The sequence below is a fragment of the Rhinatrema bivittatum genome, chromosome 2, assembly GCF_901001135.1.
Source record: "Rhinatrema bivittatum chromosome 2, aRhiBiv1.1, whole genome shotgun sequence".
Lineage (NCBI taxonomy): Eukaryota > Metazoa > Chordata > Amphibia > Gymnophiona > Rhinatrematidae > Rhinatrema > Rhinatrema bivittatum.
The window spans coordinates 323,186,810-323,206,765 of NC_042616.1; positions in this window are offsets into that span (position 1 = coordinate 323,186,810).

The following is a 19,956-nucleotide window of genomic DNA, read 5'->3' on the forward strand; positions in this document are numbered from 1 at the left end:
TTTTTTAAAATCTACCCCATAAAGTGCTACACCTCAGCCACTAAAAGCAGGTGGGCTGTAATGTTACAAAGGAAGGGGTTAAATGAGGCTTCACATCTGGGACCTGGAGCTTCCTGGGTGAGAGCTGTAGAAACAAAGAAGAAGACATAAGTATAAATGCTAAGAAATACAAATGTACTGTTTTGCATAAGATGTGCACTTTGTATCATTTAATACACATAACATAAGAAATCCTAATTCAGAGCAGGTGTTAACTCACAGTGGCAGTGTTTAACTGCATCTACCATTTTGGGCACAGCAATAGAATAACTTTGGCCACCAGAAATGAGAGTTTACTCCACCTTGGGTCCAGGAGTTACATTTTTTTTGGTGCCATTTTCAGTTCAGGGCGTTTACTGTCAAATTTAATTTTTATAATGGTTGGGAAGTAGTTATTTCGTGTTTCCCTCATTTCAGAGTTAATGTGCACTAAAGGGAACTAAGTACCATTAGTGCACACTAACCAGTTTTCTAATTTCAGAATTAGTGTGCACTAACAGAGCTTAGTGCACACTAACTTTATGTTAATGCGCATTAAGTCCCATTAGCGCACACTACCTAGATTTCTAATTTCGGAGTTAGTGCACCCTAATAGGACGTAGGGCACACTAACTGATTGTTAGTGCACAGTAACAACAAATTTTACTGATAAGTTAAAAAGTGTCAATTGGGGGGACAGTTTGTTAGCTAGAAGTATGGTTCTGCATTCCCATTGGCTGTCTCCTTCTAAAGAGACAATAAGAAGACAGCCAATGGCAATGCAGAACCATACCTCTAGCTAAAGAAACTACTCCCCAATTGACACTGTTTAACTAATTGGTAACATTTTTTGTTAGTGCACACAAATTTTAGTTAGTACTCACTAACAATTAATTAGTACGGCCAGCGCACGAGGCTCCAGGAGAGCGAGGAATGAATCTGTCCCACTGCCCTGCTGCTTTCTTAGTTCCACCATGGTGTTTTGGCACTGAAAACATAAAGAAAATAGAAAAAAAAATAGAAGAAGGAATAACCCTCTCCTTCCCTAACAAAATTTGTTGTTACTGTGCACTAACAATCAGTTAGTGTGCCCTATGTCCTATTAGGGTGCACTAACTCCGAAATTAGAAAACTAGGTAGTGTGCGCTAATGTTTTCAGTCTTGATGCTGCTGCCAGGCCTGATTCACTGGCCTGCCATTCAATTGCTTCTACATCCTATTACATTGTTGCCACTCTTCTTTCTGTCTTAGCCTTTGGATATTATATTGATTCAACTTTTCTTATTGCCTTACCTCTTACTCTGTGCCTTGAAGACTCTATGCCATTCTTCATGTTGTTTTGCCCACCTTATGGTGCCTTGGGATGCTAATCCCATTCTTATTTAAAGGTGGGGGTGGAAGGGAAATAGAACCAAGAGCTAAGAGAAACAGATAAGTATGAGAGAAAAAATGTGTGAAGCTTGCTGGGCAGACTGGATGGGCCATTTGGTCTTCTTCTGCCGTCATTTCTATGTTTCTATGTTTCTATGTTATTGGTGCCATCTGTTCCTCTTTTAATGCTTTGGGTTATTCATTCCACTATTCAAGCCGCTTTTCTCCTCTCAACATGCCTTGGACTGTTCATACCACTATTCATAACATACATCTTCTAAGGTTTAATTCATGTTCATCATTTGCACCTTTTAAGGTATTTAAAAGATTGTATCATATTTTCCCTATCTCTCAGCTCCTGCAAGGTATACATATTTAGGTCCTCTAGTCTTATCTCATAAATCTTTCAGGGTAGACCCCACACCACTTTGGTTGTCTTTCTCTGAAATGCTTCCATCCTGTCTCTATCATTTTTTAAATATGTTTTCCAGAACCAAATATAATACCCCAGTTGAGGTCTCACCAGAGACCTGTACAGGAGCAATATCACCTCTTTTTTTTCTACTAATTTTGCCTCTCTCTGTGTAGCTCAGCATCCCTCTGGCCTTAGCCACAACCTGTCACATTGATTTGCTGCCTTCAGAACTTCATACCTTATCAACCCAAGATCTCTCACCTGGTCCACACAAATCAGTATCCATCTCTCCCAAGTCTCCATCACATACAGCTCCTATGGATATTTGCACGCCAAATGCACAAGTCTACAATTGTTTTGCATTGTATCAAGCTGCCAAAACTTCAACCAGTCTATGAGTTTCCTTAGATCACTTCTCATTCAATCTACTACTTCAGGGGAGTCCACTCTGTTGCAGATCTTAGTGACATCCTCAAAACCTCTCCATAATATCACTCACAAAGATGTTGAACAGAACAGGTCCCAGAATTGACCCTTAAGGTCATCTCTCTTCAGAGTAGGCTTGATTAATCAATAATCCATTCCACCATTTTGGAATCCACTCCTAGGCTTCTCATTTTACACATGATCTTTCTGTGTGGGACTGTATCAAAAGGTTTGTTGAAATCCAAGTATACTACAATGAGTGTTCTTCCTTGATCCAATTTTCCAGTAACCCAATCAAAAATATCAATCAGTCATTTAATAGGACCTTCATGTGGTAAAGCCATGTTGCCTTGGAACTTGCAAAATATGCAATTGCCCCTCTTTTGGTGCTGTAGGATTTTCTGCCACTCTACAAGGCAAATTTTAAAAGCCCGGTGTGCAAGAACTGGGAGATTCATGCACAAATTGGGTCAATGCATGCCAAGTGGTTTTTAAAAGCCGCCCGTGTATGCACATTTCTCCCACTATGCGTACAAATGAAAATTTCTGAAAAAAGGGCGGGGTGTGACGGTGGTCTGGACAAGCCATGGCCATTCCTGGATTTCCCCTTGAGATTTGTGGGCAAATACTTATGTGCACAGGTGCGCACCAGGGTCCCCTGCTGCATAACTTTACTTTTGTTATGGATGGTACGTAAGCCATTAAGCAAAAAAAAATAACATAAACACATTAGTGGGGTTTTAATGGTCAGAGTTAACAGGGGAGAAGGAAGGCTATAAAACTAGAAGGGTTTGGGTGACTGGGAATGAACTGGTAAGACAGGAAATGGCATTGGCGTGTGTGTCTTTTAAAATCCCCCCCACTTATGTGGTAGAAGCGGCATCTGAGTGCATAGGCACACAACCTCTTAAAACTATGCTCATTCAGGCTGTTTTACAACATGCATGCATATACACAAGTATGTTATAAAATGGCTCCATCCCTGGGCATGGACTGATGAATGAGCACACATGTACACCAGGATGCCTGTTTAAAATTTACTATTCCAGTGTCTTGGGATGCTGTTACCTCTGTCACTGATACCTGCCAGTGGGTTTCAACAAACTTGGATGGAAAACCCCAAAGTTAGAGTCAAAAACAGGAAGCATTGATTCTCCCATTAATTTTAACTGAAACAAATGGCACAAATGAAACAGGAAATTGAACTAAAAATAACAAATTGAACCAACATTTTTTCCCATGTACACTCCATGAATGAAGTTGGTTTATTCGGTCTTTATCTCTCATTGTCTGTGTGTATATACTGCATTCCTGTATTCAAATGCTTTATGAAATTTAATTTTACTATCTAATGCCTAAAGTATTTTTATTAATATTTACTGATGTACAAGAGATTTCAGCTATTTCTCAAGAATTAAATGTGATATTCATTTAGATAGCGTCCTCAAGACCTTCAGTTTAATACTTTAACTGCAACCTTGCTAGAATGGATTAGAAGTGCTCTTAACTCACCAAGAAAGAGAATTAAATTTGCTTGAGAAACAGTTCTGAATACTTCAGTAGTTCAAGGAAATACATCACGAGTAACTCACATATAACAGTTAGGTCAGGGTTAACATTTTTAATCAAATTATAAAAGAATAGTATGCTACAGTGGCAAAGGGGTTGAGAGCTAAGTAACTCTGCAATTCACTGTAAACACTGAAACACAATACCAGGCACAGTAACATTGTCTTCAAGCTCAAAATCTGATAAAATCAGCAAAAGTCAAATACATTTCAACTCAAATGTACCAAATAACTCTTTTACTTAGTATTTTAATACAATCTCATTTTGTCAGTGTTTTAATGTTTATTTGGTTTTATTACTATGGCAAAGAATTTAATAATCCTAAATTTAATTTTTTAGAGGCTTCATTTATTGTTTTCTTACTTTGGAGTTTATCTATCAATAGGTGATAGTATTAACGCCAGTGTACTGAGGGGCGGATTTTAAAAGCCCTGCTCGCGTAAATCCGCCTGGATTTATGCGAGCAGGGCCTTGCGCGCCGGTGCGCCTATTTTCCATAGGCCTGCCGGCGCGCGCAGAGCCCCGGGACTCGCGTAAGTCCCGGGGTTTTTTGCCGGGGGCGTGTCGGGGGCGGGGCCGATCGACCCGGCATTTTGGGGGCGGGACGCGGCGTTTCGGGGGCGGGCCCGGGGGCGTGATTTTGGCCCGGGGCGGTCCGGGGGCATGGCCGCGCCCTCCGGAACCGCCCCCGGGTCACGTCTCGGCGTGCCAGCGACCCGCTGGTGTGCCGAGACACGCTGGCGCGTGTGGATTTATGCCTCCCTACGCCTCCCTCTGGGAGGCGTAAATCCGTCGACAAAGGTAGGGGGGGTTTAGATAGGGCCGGGGGGTGGGTTAGGTAGAGGAAGGGAGGGGAAGGTGAGGGGAGGGCGAAAGAGGGTTCCCTCCGAGGCCGTTCCGATTTTGGAGCGGCCTCGGAGGGAACGGAGGCAGGCTGCGCGGCTCGGCGCGCGCCGGCTGCCCAAAATCGGCAGCGTGCGCTGATCCTGGATTTTAGCAGATACGCGCGGCTATGCGCGTATCTGCTAAAATCCAGCGTACTTTTGTTTGCGACTGGTGCGCCAACAAAAGTACACAAACGCGCATTGTTTTAAAATCTACCCCTAAGTGTGTTAACATGTGCATTAGGGTTTACTGCTAGTTCCCCAATGGTAACAGTAATATGTAAGCAAATAAACAAAAAAAATATTCATGGTCTCAGTTAATAATGCAGGCCTTAGGCCCGCATTAATGCACACCATACTTCCCACTACCCTCCCCCCTCTTGAATAACACCACCAAACTTGGTATATAGCAAAGGCCATTAAGACCTTTAGCACCCACCCCATAACACAAAAAGGACCTCTCAGCTACACCCCATCTCACACACACACACACACACACACACACACATATACAACACACAGTGGGATACAAATGCCCAAAGGAACCTTCGGGATACCAACCCTTCTCAATCCTCAAAATAGTCTGTGGAAATCTTGCCAGAGGAGGGAACAGGTTTCCTTCTGCTGCCAGTGTTGCCAAATCCAAAATGGCACCATCAGCATTCTGACCTTTCTATGCAGGCCAGAGACAGGTATGTTGGAATTGATTTTGTTTCTAGAAGGGGTCAGAGAAAGCAGACTAGGAGGGCTTAATTTGTACCATGGAGGGGTAAGGTGTCAGAAAGACCTTTTCTATACAGATGGGTTGGGAGATAGGAACCCAGAAGTCTTTGCTTATCAAAGGATTGGGGTGAGGTAGGTAACTGGATAAACTACTAGAGATGTGAATCGTGTCCTCGATCGTCTTAACGATCGATTTCGGCTGGGAGGGGGAGGGAATCGTATTGTTGCCGTTTGGGTGTGTAAACTATCGTGAAAAATCGTTAAAATCGTGAGCCAACCACCTAAAACCCACCCCGACCCTTTAAATTAAATCCCCCACCCTCCCAAACCCCCCCCCCAAATGCTTTAAATTACCTGGGGATCCAGCGGTAGTCCAGAAAGGCGGCGGTCCGGAACGGCCCCCTCAATTGAATCCTTTTGTCTTCAGCCGGCGCCATTTTGCAAAATGGCCGCCGCAAAATGGCGGCGGCCATAGACAAAAATGATTCGACGCAGGAGGTCGTTCCGGACCCCCGCTGGAATTTTGGCAAGTCTTGTGGGGGTCAGGAGGCCCCCCCAAGCTGGCCAAAAGTTTCTGGGAGTGCAGCGGGGTTCAGGAAGCGATTTCTTGCCGCGAATCGTTTTCCGTACGGAAAATGGCGCCGGCAGGAGATCGACTGCAGGAGGTCGTTCAGTGAGGTCCGGACCTCTCGCAAGGGTTCCGGACCTCGCTGAACGACCTCCTGCAGTCGATCTCCAGCCGGCGCCATTTTCTGTACGGAAAACGATTCGCGGCAAGAAATTGCTCCTTGACCCCCGCTGGACCCCCAGGAACTTTTGGCCAGCTTGGGGGGGCCTCCTGACCCCCACAAGACTTGCCAAGAGTCCAGCGGGGGTCTGGAACGACCTCTTGCTTCGAATCATTTTCGTCTATGGCCGCCGCCATTTTGCGGCGGCCATTTTGAAAAATGGCGCCGGCTGAAGACCTCACGATTTAGTGTGCCGGTTTTCACGCTCTCCCCCTTCCCCCGATTTAGCCACGGACCGCCGCTACGGAGGACTCCCAGGTAATTTAATGCATTTGGGGGGGGGGGTTCGGGAGGGTGGGGGGATTTAATTTGAAGGGTCGGGGTGGGTTTTAGGGGGTTTTAGTGTGCCGCTGGACCACCAGGTAATTTAAGGCATTGGGGGGGGGATTTAATTTAAAGGGTCGGGGGTGGGTTTTAGGGGGTTTTAGTGTGCCGGCTCACGATTTTAACGATTATCACGATACTTTACACACACAAACGGCAACAATACGATTCCCTCCCCCTCCCAGCCGAAATCGATCGTTAAGACGATCGAGGATACGATTCACATCTCTAATCTTAACAGCAGCCGGCCTCAGCACCATGGAGGGAACATGCAGTGAAGGAAGAGAGATGAATTAAAAAGAAAAAAAAAGCACATGCAGTGTTTACATAGGTGCCAGCCATCTACTGGGACAATAGGTAAAAAAAAAACAAAACATTCCAAGTGTCATTTAAAGCCCTATCATAGAGCAAAAAAATAGACAGTGGAGAAACATAAAAGAGGTCTAGGAAAGGTGGAGGTAAGGGATTTTGCTTCCATCTTATATGATGGAAGCATCCCCATTATATATTTTTTAAATATTCGATCCCAGTCTGTCAGTCAGTGGTAGATGCCACATTATGCAGTTGGGATGTGCTTGGGAAGAGATTTTGGTTTGGTTAATTATAGTGGTTAATCTGCCTCATGATTCATTTCTTTCATCCCAAATGAAAAAAAAATGGCCCCATTCATTCATTCATTCATTCATTCATTCATTCATTCTTTTCCCATTAAAATCAATGAAGGAAGCAATGCATCCTAATTTGCAGTCAAATATTGGCGTTTTCTATTCAAACAGAAGAAGAAAGAGCCTGAATAGACCAAGGTACATAATAGGCAAAGAAGCCCCCAAAAAGCATCAACCCCAAGGCTCAGTGAGAGGAGCAAAGCAGCACCAACAGCGGCAAAAACACCCAAAGACTCCAAAAGGAGGGGCAAAGGGTATCAACAACATCAGTATTAAGAGCCAAAGGGACCATGAGAAGTACAATAAGTGGGTAAAGCATCAGATTGGCATGGCAAGACCAGCAGTAAGTACTGTAAGGGAGCTGAAAAAAGAACTTTGAAGATAATAGGAGCAGAGGCAGAAACAGCAAAAGGCAATAAATAAGGCTTGGAGTAGTAGGCATACTGGTAGTAAAACCACAAATCAAAGATACAGAGCAGTGCAGTAAGAGGAATGGCACGAACAACCAAATATTAGGGATGTGCAGAGCAAAAGTTTATGTTCATAAGTCCATAAGTCGAAAGGGGGGGTCAATTTCGGTCAATATGGACATATGGAGAATTCCATAAGTTGAGTCTATGTCCATACGTGCAAATAAAAATTGAAACCCCTCACCCTCCTTAATCCCCCCCCCCAAGACTTACCAAAACTCCCTGGAGGTCCAGCGGGGAGTCAGGACGCCATTTCTGAACTCCTTTGCGAGGAGCACGTGACGTCGGCGTCACATCGGAGTGACACGGCGTCACGTGATTACCCGCGCGTTCGCTCCGGGACCCTCGTTGCACCCAAAAGGAACTTTTTGACCCCCCCAAGCTGGCCAAAAGTTCCTTTTGGGTGCAACGAGGGTCCCGGAGCGAACGCGCGGGGAATCACGTGACGCCGCGTCACTCCGACGTGACGCCGACGTCACGTGCTCCTCGCAAAGGAGTTCAGAAATGGCGTCCTGACTCCCTGCTGGACTACCAGGGAGTTTTGGTAAGTCTTGGGGGGGGGGATTAAGGAGGGTGAGGGGTTTCAATTTTTATTTAGGATCAACAATCGCGATTTCCAACGTATTCAACATAGCTATGTTGAATAAGTTGGAAATCCGATCGTTTTCGCCTCATCACTTCCACAGTTTCTGCCCTCTTTAATGCAGAAAAACATCTGAAGGCTTATCTACATAATTCACCCACAGTGGGCATTGTAAGTCATCAAGGTTTCAGCTTCCATAGCTCCTACACGTTTTCTAGCAGAAAACTGGAAAGTTCTTTTATATACTTCTCCCAGTAGAGGACACCGTGAGCCTCTTAGGTTTAAGCTTCCATAGCTCCAGTCCTTTTCTAGCAATAGAGATCTGGAATGTTCTTTTGAATACTTCTTCCAGCAGATAAGACCATTAGGCTTCTAGATTTCGGCTTCTAGAGATCCTTCACTCTTTCCTGCAGCAGAGTACAGGACCACTCATTTACATACTACTTCTAACAGCAGATGACATGGCTATCTGTACTTCCACTTTCACAGACCCACTTTCCACATTCCCTGCCCTCTTTCCAGCAGCCAAGGATTGGAAGGCACACTACTTCCTATAAATTTTCAACAACAGATGTATTTATTTGTAATAATAACAGGAAATTAGTTCAAAACAAGTGTCAATAAGGAGTGCAACCAGATAGTTATAAGTAGATTAATTGTAGTCTTTGGAGGATCAGTGACAGACAAATATAAAATAAACACATAGTACTTTTGATTAGTTTGAACACCCTTATGTCCTTAGAAATTTTGAATTGCTAACAACTGAACAAAATTAAAATACAGGCAGCAGTCCAGCAGTGAGAGGGAGGCTATCCAGTCTTTATAGAATTTGCATGTGTGCATCTCGTGCAAGAGATCCTGCCCTCACAGAATAATTCCAATCTCTGGAGACTAGAGTAGCTGAGGCTTAGGCTGGCTGAGGGCAGGCTCTGCTGGAACAGGGTGTGGGAGGTGATCTGGGGGAAGTCTAGCTATGCTGGGGCTGCTGGGAGTAGGGCAAGTTTTGGTTGGGCTGGGTCTGCAGGGGCAGGGGCAGATTGTGCTGTAACTGAAGGGGAGAGGGCAGGCTTCTGGGACTGGACAGTCTATGCTTAGGCTGAATGGGGATGGCAATAAATAGGTTTCTCTGGGTAGCTGTGCTGCTGCTGGGTTTGGTCTGGAGAGAATTTTGGGAGTGCAGCTGTGTATTCTCTCCTTTAAAGAATGTGATAATAAAAGAGGCAATCCAGCCCTTGTTTTATCTTTTACTCCTCCTGCCTCTTTGACATTATTCCCTCCCTCCCACCCTCTCCACACCCACCCACCCCTAGGTCTTCCTTTCTTTAATATCTAACACATATAATAATCATATAATGAAACTAAATTAGATTCACCAAGTGTAATTTATATTTTCCATTTAGAACACCACACTCAGGTTCTGAAGTGATTGCAGGCATCTTCTTATTCCCCATGTCTCCAATATATTTTCTCTTCCTGATGCTAATACTCCCTAATATTATTCCCTGTTGCAAATCACAACTACTAGCAAGTTCACCTTCCCCATCCATACATTCTCTATCTCATCTGCACTTCTGTCATCTGCATTGTCCACTACTCAAAGTTTTCTTCCCTTCATCCTGCCATTTCCACTATCCCTGATTCCATCTCATCGTTATCACTGTTGGCAAACATCTGCCCTTCTTCTCCATATTCTCCAGCTCCTCCTTTTACTTTCAGCAGGGGATATCAATCCTAGCACCCCTCAAGGCAATTTCCACTCCTTTGTCCCATATTGAGCTATAACCCCTCCAATCTTATCATTATTTTCCTTTTCCCTTCCTCCTCTCTTCCTTTCTTGTGCTTCCATCTGTCACATCCTCAATCTATCACTCTCTACTGCTTCTGGTCCTACTGCCTTCAAACATGTGCAATCATACCACTCCTTAAAAAGCCCTCACTGAATTCTGGCACCATTTCTATAAACGCACCCGTGGCCCGAGAGTGAAACATCACACCGGGACCCCCCCACTAGACCCCAGGTAATTTAAGACATTTTGGGGGGGTTCGGAAGGGTGGGGGATTTATTTTAAAGGGTTGGGGTGGGTTTTAGGGTTGTTTTAGTGTGCCGGTTTTCCCGCCCTCCCTCGATTTACGATTTACACGATATTTAAAAAAACAAAACTGCGACGATCCGATTCCCTCCCCCCCCAAGCCGAAATCGATCGTTAAGATGATCGATCACACGATTCACATCTCTACTGTCCTCACTTAGATTTCGGGACTCTTTCCTGTTTTGGTACTCTTCTTACCTCTCCCATCACACTTTTAACATTTCCTTTGATTACTCCTCCTCTACTACCATTCCACTATCATTCCACTATTTTTTTCTCTGTTGCGATCAGGTCCGCAGTCCGAAGAAGTGAGCAGCGGGGTTTGGGCCTGCGCAGTCGGCGCTGAAAGCCCGTCGGGGTAAGGCCTCTCAAATCCGCTCTTACCCCCTACGGGCTCCCCTGCCGACCATGAGGCGGACCGGATCTTGCTTCTCTTCCGCAGCCAGCCGATCTTCGGGCTTCTCATGCTCCTCCTCGTCATCCCCTGCTCTCCAGCCAACCCGGAGCAAGGCGCTCCGGTGACATCACGAGCTGGGGATTTAAAGTGCTGCCGTCCTCCAGGGGTCGCACGCCGGGCGTCTGCGCCGAAGGAGCATGACAAAGGGGCCTGCCCCTTTGTGGGCCCCTTCATGCGCACCTTTCCACAAGTCCGCGCAAAGCTCTTAACTCAGCTGATCCGCTAACACCTTACAACACCCACAGACCAAGTTCAACCCATATCACTCTTCCTTTCTCCCCTCTCAACTAACCAGCTGACTCACCCTACAGATAGACACCCTGAGGTTCGTTCAATGGGCTCACTCTTCTAGCGGACTCAGTCATCAGACGGACCATCAGCGGCCTCACACAGTGGACACACTCAGCGGTCAGTCACTCAAAGGACTCAACCAGTTGATACTCCCATTTTTCACTTTCACCCTTAACTGCTTATAAAGATGCACTCGTTCACTATCCCCATTATCAGGAATAAATTCAGAATTCATATGAATCCTGCATCTCCTCCCATCACACGACAACAAAGGCTAATTCCTATAATGATTTCTCCTATTACTCAATTTCTCAGTCTCTCACTCTTTACACTAACTCTATTTAACGCACAGTCGCTCTCCAAAAAAACCCACATTCTTAATGACTATCTGGTTGAAGTTAACTCAGACATTTGTGCAATCACGGAAACATGGTTCAAACCCACCGATACAGTACTAATGAATCAGCTTCCCATGCAATCTTACGACCTCTTCTCAGTACCCAGACCCAAAAAAAGAGGAAGAGGGCTCCTCTTAGCTGCAAAAAAAAGGTTTAGGTCTAACCTTACAACAGATAAACACAACAACAAAGCTTGAATTCTCCTTCTTCAAATCTGAGCATCTACAAATTGGCCTCATCTACGCCCCCCTCCCCCCCCCCCCCCAGGAAGCCTAGAATCAGACACTTCGCCTACAATAGAGCTCATAGACAAACATATCAATGCCGACAAACCAGCCATAATTTTGGGAGACTTTAACATGCACGTTGACACCTCCCCACTATCCCACAATTGTGAAACTGTTCTTGCCTCGCTCAGTTACATGGGATTCACACAAATCATTAACAGCCCCACGCATAAAGCTGGCCACACCCTGGACCTTATTTTCATTAATGATAGCATCTCCATCTACACCAATCCCACTTGCTCCCCAGTCCCTTGGTCAGACTACCGGATCATATCCATGGCTCTTGAGATTAAAGAGCACCCACCTCAAGCCTTCCTGAAAACCACTATCCAATTCAGGAAACCCTGCTCTCCAGACCTACTCAGCGAGCCGCTCTCCAAGGAATTAACTCATCTTGACCTATCAGATGCAATCGCAGCTACCACCTCATGGATCAATATCGCCAATAAAATTGCCGACCAAATCTGCCTGACCACCTCCAAAATTCTACAACCTCTCCAGACAACAGGAAACCATGGTTCACCCCAGAACTGAAGTCCCTTAAACAAGAACTAAGAAGTAAAGAACAAAGCTGGAGGAAAAACCCATCCACCATGACCCAAGCCATCTACAAATCCCTCCTCAACACCTACAGGAACGCCATCCTCAGAACAAAGAAAGATTTTTATGCAAAAAAAATCCACAACTTCATCTTTGATTTGAAGGCACTATTTTCCTATGTTTCAACACTTACCAAACCTTCCCCTCCTATCATCCCAGACAACCAAGCACTCAACACAGCCAGTGAGCTGGCCAATTATTTCAAGAAAAAAATCTCCAACCTGACTGACCCTCTCACAACTCTCAATCTCCCGCCCATTCCCTCACTTGTGATCCTGCCACAACAAACCACAAGTCTTGAATCCTTCGAGCCCACTTCTTCTCTTGAGATAGAAAATACCCTCAAGAAACTCAAACTCTCCTCCCACCCGTCGGACCCACTACCAACGAACCTTCTCTCTCCATCCTGAGTACCATTTCCAAACCAATCGCAGAAATTATAAATATCTCGTTAACTCAAGGCATGGTACCAAACCAATTATACCTCTTAAACCTCTACTAAACCTCTACTAAACTAAACCTCTTAAACCTCTACTAAACCTCTTAAACCTCTACTAAAAATACCAAATTTGTCACCAAAGGATCCAGCCAACTTCCACCCCATAGCCAACTTACCTCTTATTGCCAAACTGATGGAGAAAATAGTTAACAAGCTACTCTCGGAATACCTTGAAGAAAATAACATACTTGCCCTGACTCAGTATGGCTTCTGCAAATCTCTAAACACTGAATCCCTCCTCTTATCACTCACGGACACCATCCTCTTAAACCTAGAGAAAAGATAATCCTACCATCTTGTTCTCTTAGACCTGTCCGCAGCTTTCGACATGGTAAAACACTCAATACTTTTAGAATGACTAGCAAACATAGGCATCAAAGGATCTGCACTCAAGTGGTTTAAGTCCTTCTTATGCAATAAGTTCTTTAAAGTCAGGATAAATAATAAAGAATCTCATCCTGTCCTCTCTGACCAGGGAGTACCCCAAGGATCCTCCCTCTCACCCACTCTCTTCAACATTTACCTGCTCCCGCTCTGCCAGTTACTCACAAATCTAAAGCTAACTCATTACCTCTTTGCGGACGATGTACAAATTCTCATCCCGATCACAGAATCCCTTCATAAAACCATGACCCACTGGAATGATTGCCTTCAGTCAATTAAGCACCTACTCACCAGCCTCAACCTTGTTCTCAATTCCAACAAAACGGAGATGCTCATCATCTCTCAAGACGACAATCACGCCCTTCCCAACCCACCAAGCTCTTCTCAACCTACTATTCTAAACCTCAACCTAGCACCGTATGTCAAGGATCTAGGAGCCTGGCTGGACAACCAGCTAAACCTAAAAAAATTTATAAACACCATCACAAAGGAGTGCTTTTACAAACTGCAAGTCCTCAGAAAGCTAAAACCACTCCTGCACTTCAACGACTTTCGCCTGGTGCTTCAATCCATCATTCTAACCAAGATCGATTACTGTAACTCCCTCCTGCTCGGACTCCCCACCAACACCATCAAACCTTTACAGATGGTACAGAATGCCGCCGCCAGAATTCTCACCAACTCCAGTAAAAGAGAACACATCACCCCCATCCTCCGTACCCTACACTGGCTGCCTATCAAATACAGGATCCTTTTCAAAGTTCTCACAATTATACACAAAGCAACTCACAACCTCTCTCCCCTCATATTAAGCACCCAACTGAGACTGCACACTTCATCCAGACTCATCAGAAGTGCATACAAAGGCACACTATATGCCCCCCCCCCAGCGAAAACATCACTAAGGAAGTGTGCCCTTTTCACAGCAGGTCCCCATCAATGGAATGCGCTCCCCCCGGACCTACGACTAGAACTATGCCCCTTGGCGTTCAAAAGAAAACTAAAAACTTGTCTCTTCATCCAAGCTTTCCCTGACACTTAACTTTGGCCATGGTTTAATAACAGACTTGTCCAGTTCCCAATGTACATTCACCCAGTGTATTTTCTCATACTACAGCTCAACATATGTAACTTTTACCCACTTATGACATCTGTTTTATTTTTGAGTGTATATACTCTCCCATTAATTTCTCTGTTGCGGTCACCTGGGCTGATTCTTATTATAGAATATTCAGTTTGAGTTCCTTTGTACCAGTTCTTGTATTCACTTGTTTTATGTACAGTGTTGCAGTCTTACACTGCAGGCGAGGTAGTGGACCCTTGGGCCGGCCCACCTAGGATGACAGGGTAGGCCGGGAGGCGGAGCCACAGGCTGGCGGTGTTCACCCGGGAACCAGGAATCCCCCAGGAGGAGCCCGTAGGGTCCTGGAACCTTGGGACTTAGGAAATAGGCTGAATGTCCAGTGGCAGGGATGGCCTTAGGCCGGAGCTGTAGCAAAGGAAGTCCAAAGGTATTTGGTAGTCCGAGAATCGGCTGTACAGGCCGAGGGCCAGCTGATGGCAGGATAGCGGGCGGCAGTGGGGGCTGTAGCTAACCAGAGTCTGTAGTAAGCTGGAACTGGAGCAGGCTATAGACGGGAACGGAGTCTGTAGCAGGTTGGAACTGAAGCAGGCTGTAGGCTGGAACGGAGTCTGTAGCCGGCTGGAACTGAAGCAGTCTGTAGCAGGTTGGAACTGAAGCAGGCTGTAGGCTGGAACAAGGTCAGGAGCAAGCCGAGGTCGGAGGCAGGCAGCAGACAGAAGCGAAGTCGGGAACGAACCAAGGTCAGAGGCAGGCGGCAGGCTGAAGCGAGTCAAAAGCAGTCCAAGGGTCAAAGGCAGGAACAACGAACAGATGATGCGCAACTCAGAACTACTAGGCAGTAGTGAACCTCGTTGCAAGGCAAAGAGAAGGAGTCTGGGCGCCGGTTATATCGGCCTTAGGGCGTGACGTCATCAGCGCAGGCGGGGCCAGACTTCCGGGAGCTGTGTGCACAAAGTGGGCGTCCTCACGCGTGCGCGAGGCAGCGGAGAGACGGGCAAGCAATGGCGGCCGTCACGTGGAGCAGGCAGCGCCGCCGGGGTCCCAGCCACACGGAACGCGACGTTTCCAGCGGTGGAGGTAGGCACCGTTCAGTCCTAGCGAAGGGGAAGCGGCGGAGACCGCAACATACAGCCTTTGTGCGAAGTTGCAGTTTTTGTAAACCGGGGTGATCTGTATCCCATACAGGAACCTCGGTATATAAAAGTTATAAATTAAAAAAAAAATAAAATGGTGTGCCTCAGGGTTCTGTTGTGGGCCCTCTTCCCACTACATACCAATTCCCTTGGTACTCTGATGTTATCTCATAGATTTTAATATCATTTTTATGCTGATGACTCCCAGATATTTCTTTCTTCACCAGAAAATTCACCAGAAATCCAGTCCTGATCTCAACCTACTTGTCTAAAATTGCTGCCAAGATGTTCCACTGCCACCTTAAACTCAACGTGGCCAAGACAGAACTCCTTATATTTTCCCCCAAGTTCTTCTCCCTTCTATTTCTGTGGATAAAACGTTCATCCTCCCTATCCCATCAGCTCATAACCTAGGAATCATCTTTGACTCTTCTCCTTATCTATGCATATATAAAACTCTGCAATACCATGCCATTTCTTTATCTATAACATTGTCAAACTTCATCCATTTCTTTCTGAACACACTACCAGAACCCTTATCCACTTTCTCATCTCTTCCCACTTAGACTATTGCAACCTGCTCCTCACAGGTCTCCCAGCAAGCCATCTTTCTCCACTTCAATCTGTCCTAAATTCAGCTGCAAGACATATCTTTCTCCAAAGTCACTACACTCACATAATCCCTCTTCTGAAGTCATTGCATCCACTCCCTATCCACTCCCATTTACAGTTCAAGTTCCTCTTTCTCGCCTTCAAATGCTTCCACTCTGCAGCACCTCACTACCTCTCGCCTCTCTCTACACTTGATCTCGTGCATCCTGCTCATTGGACAAGTCACTTCTATCAATGCCCTTCTCTACTGCCAATTCCCAACTCTGTGCTTTCCATATGGCTGTGCCATGTGCTTAGAATAGTCTTCCTGAACTGGTGCATCATGCTCTCTTTCTTGCCATGTTTAAATCTCATCTAAAGACCCAACCTTTTGAAGTAGCTTTTAAATGTTAGGCCTGGTTGTCTGTTTTAGCATCATTAACTTTCTTTTCTTTCCTTCTTTCTTTCTTTTTTAACCATTGTCTTCTTTATGAAATACCCCATCTATTGTCTTAAATGTTTATCTTAGTAAAGTGTAAGTTCTATTGAGCATGGACTGTTTTTTTTTGTGTGTGTTTGTACAGCACTGTGTATGTCGTGTATCACTATGAAAATGTTAAGCAGTACTAGTAGTAGTAGTAGTAGTAGTAGTAGTAGAAGAGTTAGCCTGGGCTGGGGCTGAGGGAGGGGAAGGCAAGCTGTGCTGCTCCTGGAGCTTGGAGTGGGAGGTCTGGTTATGCTGGGGCTGAGGAGAAGGCAATTCATAGGGACCTATGGGTAATTACCACATGTGTCAGCTAGTTATTTTATATTAAATTAACATGGAATAAGCCAAAGTTTCAGAACAGAGATAAAATGACAAGAAGCAGGTAGCACTTTATAGAGTAACCAATTTATTGAGGCATGTGCTTCTCAGGACAGTGTCCATTCTGTCCTTGAAAGATCATTTTTCAATTAATGGGTAGTCTATAAAGTACAACCTGCCTCATCATTTTTGCTATACAGACTAACTCGGCTATACCTCTGGATATTTTTACCAGAACAGAGATGCTAGAAACAAATTACCATTTTGACAGCCTTTCTCACTTTAAAAAATACAGTACTGCTTTATCCTCTACAGAATGCAGCACTCTTCTTTTCAAAGTGCTGTGGCAGACCTTATCTACTACATAAGAATTCTAATCCTCTAATTCATCACACATATCCCTTCCTATCATTGAGTTCTAATTATTACTATGAATTCTATGATTTAATCTATTTGTTCTTACTTACTTTTATCTGTTTTTATTATGTAAGCAGTTGACATTGGCCACAGAATGGCAGTATATAAATACAATAAATAAAGAATAAATAAAAATAATTCTTAAATTCTCTCTCAAATACTATAAATATATTACATGTATCTACACTATACACATGTATACATATTTTTGCATTCTTATTACATATTTAATTTTTTAATTTTTTAAAAGTTTATATTCCACAGCATAAGCAAAACTATCAGAGCAATTTAACAATAGAAAATCCAAAAAAATATAAAAACAAAGAACAAAGAACAAACATAATTACCCTCTTTACTGCTAAACCCTTTATCCCTGCAACCCCACCCACTCATGCACTCAGGAATAGGAAGGTCTTCTTAACATGTTTCTGGAATTTTTTGAAAGTTCAGATCGGGCCACAATGCAATTGGTAACATATATCATAGTTGTGGAGCTAAGCTGGTATCAGTTGTTTTATAATAATACTGCAATTTAAATCCATATCTTGCTGTAATTGACAATTTAGAAACCCTGCAAACACTGCAATTCGTGACTTGGAACATACCATTTCAACTTATACAAATACTTTGGGCCATTTCTCCACAAAAACAAAAAAAACACTGTTAGTAATTTGAACTTTATTCTCTATAAATCCATAAGCCATGGAGGTAAATTAGCAGTGGAGCAGCACTTTAATTTCTACTGAAAATTAACCTAGCTACAATATTTTAAATACATTGGAACTTCTTAAACACAGTAATCAGCATCCCTATCAACAAAATATTACAATAATTTAACAATGTGACATACCATAAAACTTTCCAAAAAAGAGACAAGGTTAATATGAAAAAGTTTAGCAGGAAAATAATTTTTCAAAATACATTTCTTGGAGGAGTTAGGTGAGATTATGTGCCTTCTATGGTCAGTATTCCCCGGAGCTGAGATATAATGTTCTTTACCATTGCTTCCTTAGAAAGCAGGGTAGGATCGCTCCTCCTCTGATACAACGTATTGTCTAGTCAGAGAAATTGCATGATATACTGCTACTGAAAATGGAAAAAGCAAATTAGCTTTTTTTCTCAACATATTGCTTTCATTAAGCAAACCAATGTGCATGAAAAAGTTAGAAGAGAATAAGAAATGTATTAAAAAGGTTCATCATTTACACTCTAGCATATACTCCATTAATTATATATATTAATCCACTGGTGTAAAACTTGGATTAGAAGAATCAGTCCCTCTAGGGATAAAGATAGAACAGTTATGTAGCTGTATCAGGAAAGACATGATCCCCTATATGAATGGCAGGTCCTTTTTCATTACTTACATCATTGAATCACAACTAAATCACAGAATTGAAATTATATCACATACAGGCAAAGAGGGCATACACAGAAACAGTGGGTATATAATATATAAACCTTGAACCATAGTATATACAAAGAACAACCAGAAGTCAGCAGCTACTAAACTGTCATGTTTGACAGACACAAAGAGGTTGATATTTTAAAGAATTTCTACAGCCAACTTTTAAGTTAGCCTGACAAACCTAAGACTTGTGGTGTGGTTTCTCGCAGTCCAGTGGAGCCCAGAATATTGTCTAGACTCCAAGCTGGTCACTGTCATCTTGCAAAATGGTGCTGATTGACTGTTGCCCCATCACATGATGCTACAGTCATTTTAGTGGACCCAAGATAGTGTAACTGTTACGATCGGCGGGGGACGACCCCCACCGCCGACGGAACTTACTGGCTGCGATGGCCAACAGCCAGGAGCAGGCAACCCAGTCCCTGCATCATGGCTATTTCAACTCTCCACAGCCTCCTCGGACAGCCACAGGTGGCAGCAGTATCAGCTTCCCTCGTCACTCCCTGCGCTGCTTTCTTCAACATCAGAGTCGGAAGGGAGCTGTCAGAACGGCTCCTGCCAGGCCAACTTCAATCCCAGCCAAACACGGGCGCTCAGCTCCTCCCCCTTCTTAAAGGAACAATGGCAGGAAGTCTACTTGAACCACTTCCTGTTCTTGACTACTTAAGGAGGCTTCTGAGGTTGCTCCAGTGCCTTGCAAAAGGTCCTGCCTGGTGTATCGTCTGCCTCGCTTGCCTGCCTTTGACCCTATTTGGATACTGGATGTTGCCTTGCCTGCTGCCTGCCTTTGACCCTGCTTGGATACTGGATTTTGCCTTGCCTGCTGCCTGCCTTTGACCCTGCTTGGATACTGCACTTCATCTCATTGCTGCCTGCCTCGACTCCAGACTGTCTATTCCACTGTCCTGATGGTAACCCCGGCTGCCAGTCCAGAGGTCCATCTCCCACCGATGAGGAAACGTGATAAGCCTTTATACCTTGTCATTGCGGCCCAAGGGTTCACCGATATAACAGATTGCAAGGCCATGAACCTGATGGACCTCTCCGGTCTGTAGGTTATTCCAGGCCTAGCATTAAAGATACAGCAGCAGCAACAATGCCTGTACTCCCTGGCGGCATCTCTGCAACGTCTGAACTCTCGGCTAGACGCTTCTGGGCCTTCCAGTGGACCACCTGCCATTCCGACACACAATACCTCTCCTGTGCGGGTACCAGCCCCCTCCCCAGTATGCAGGTGATCCAGGACAATGCCGAGGTTTTCTTAACCAATGCTCAA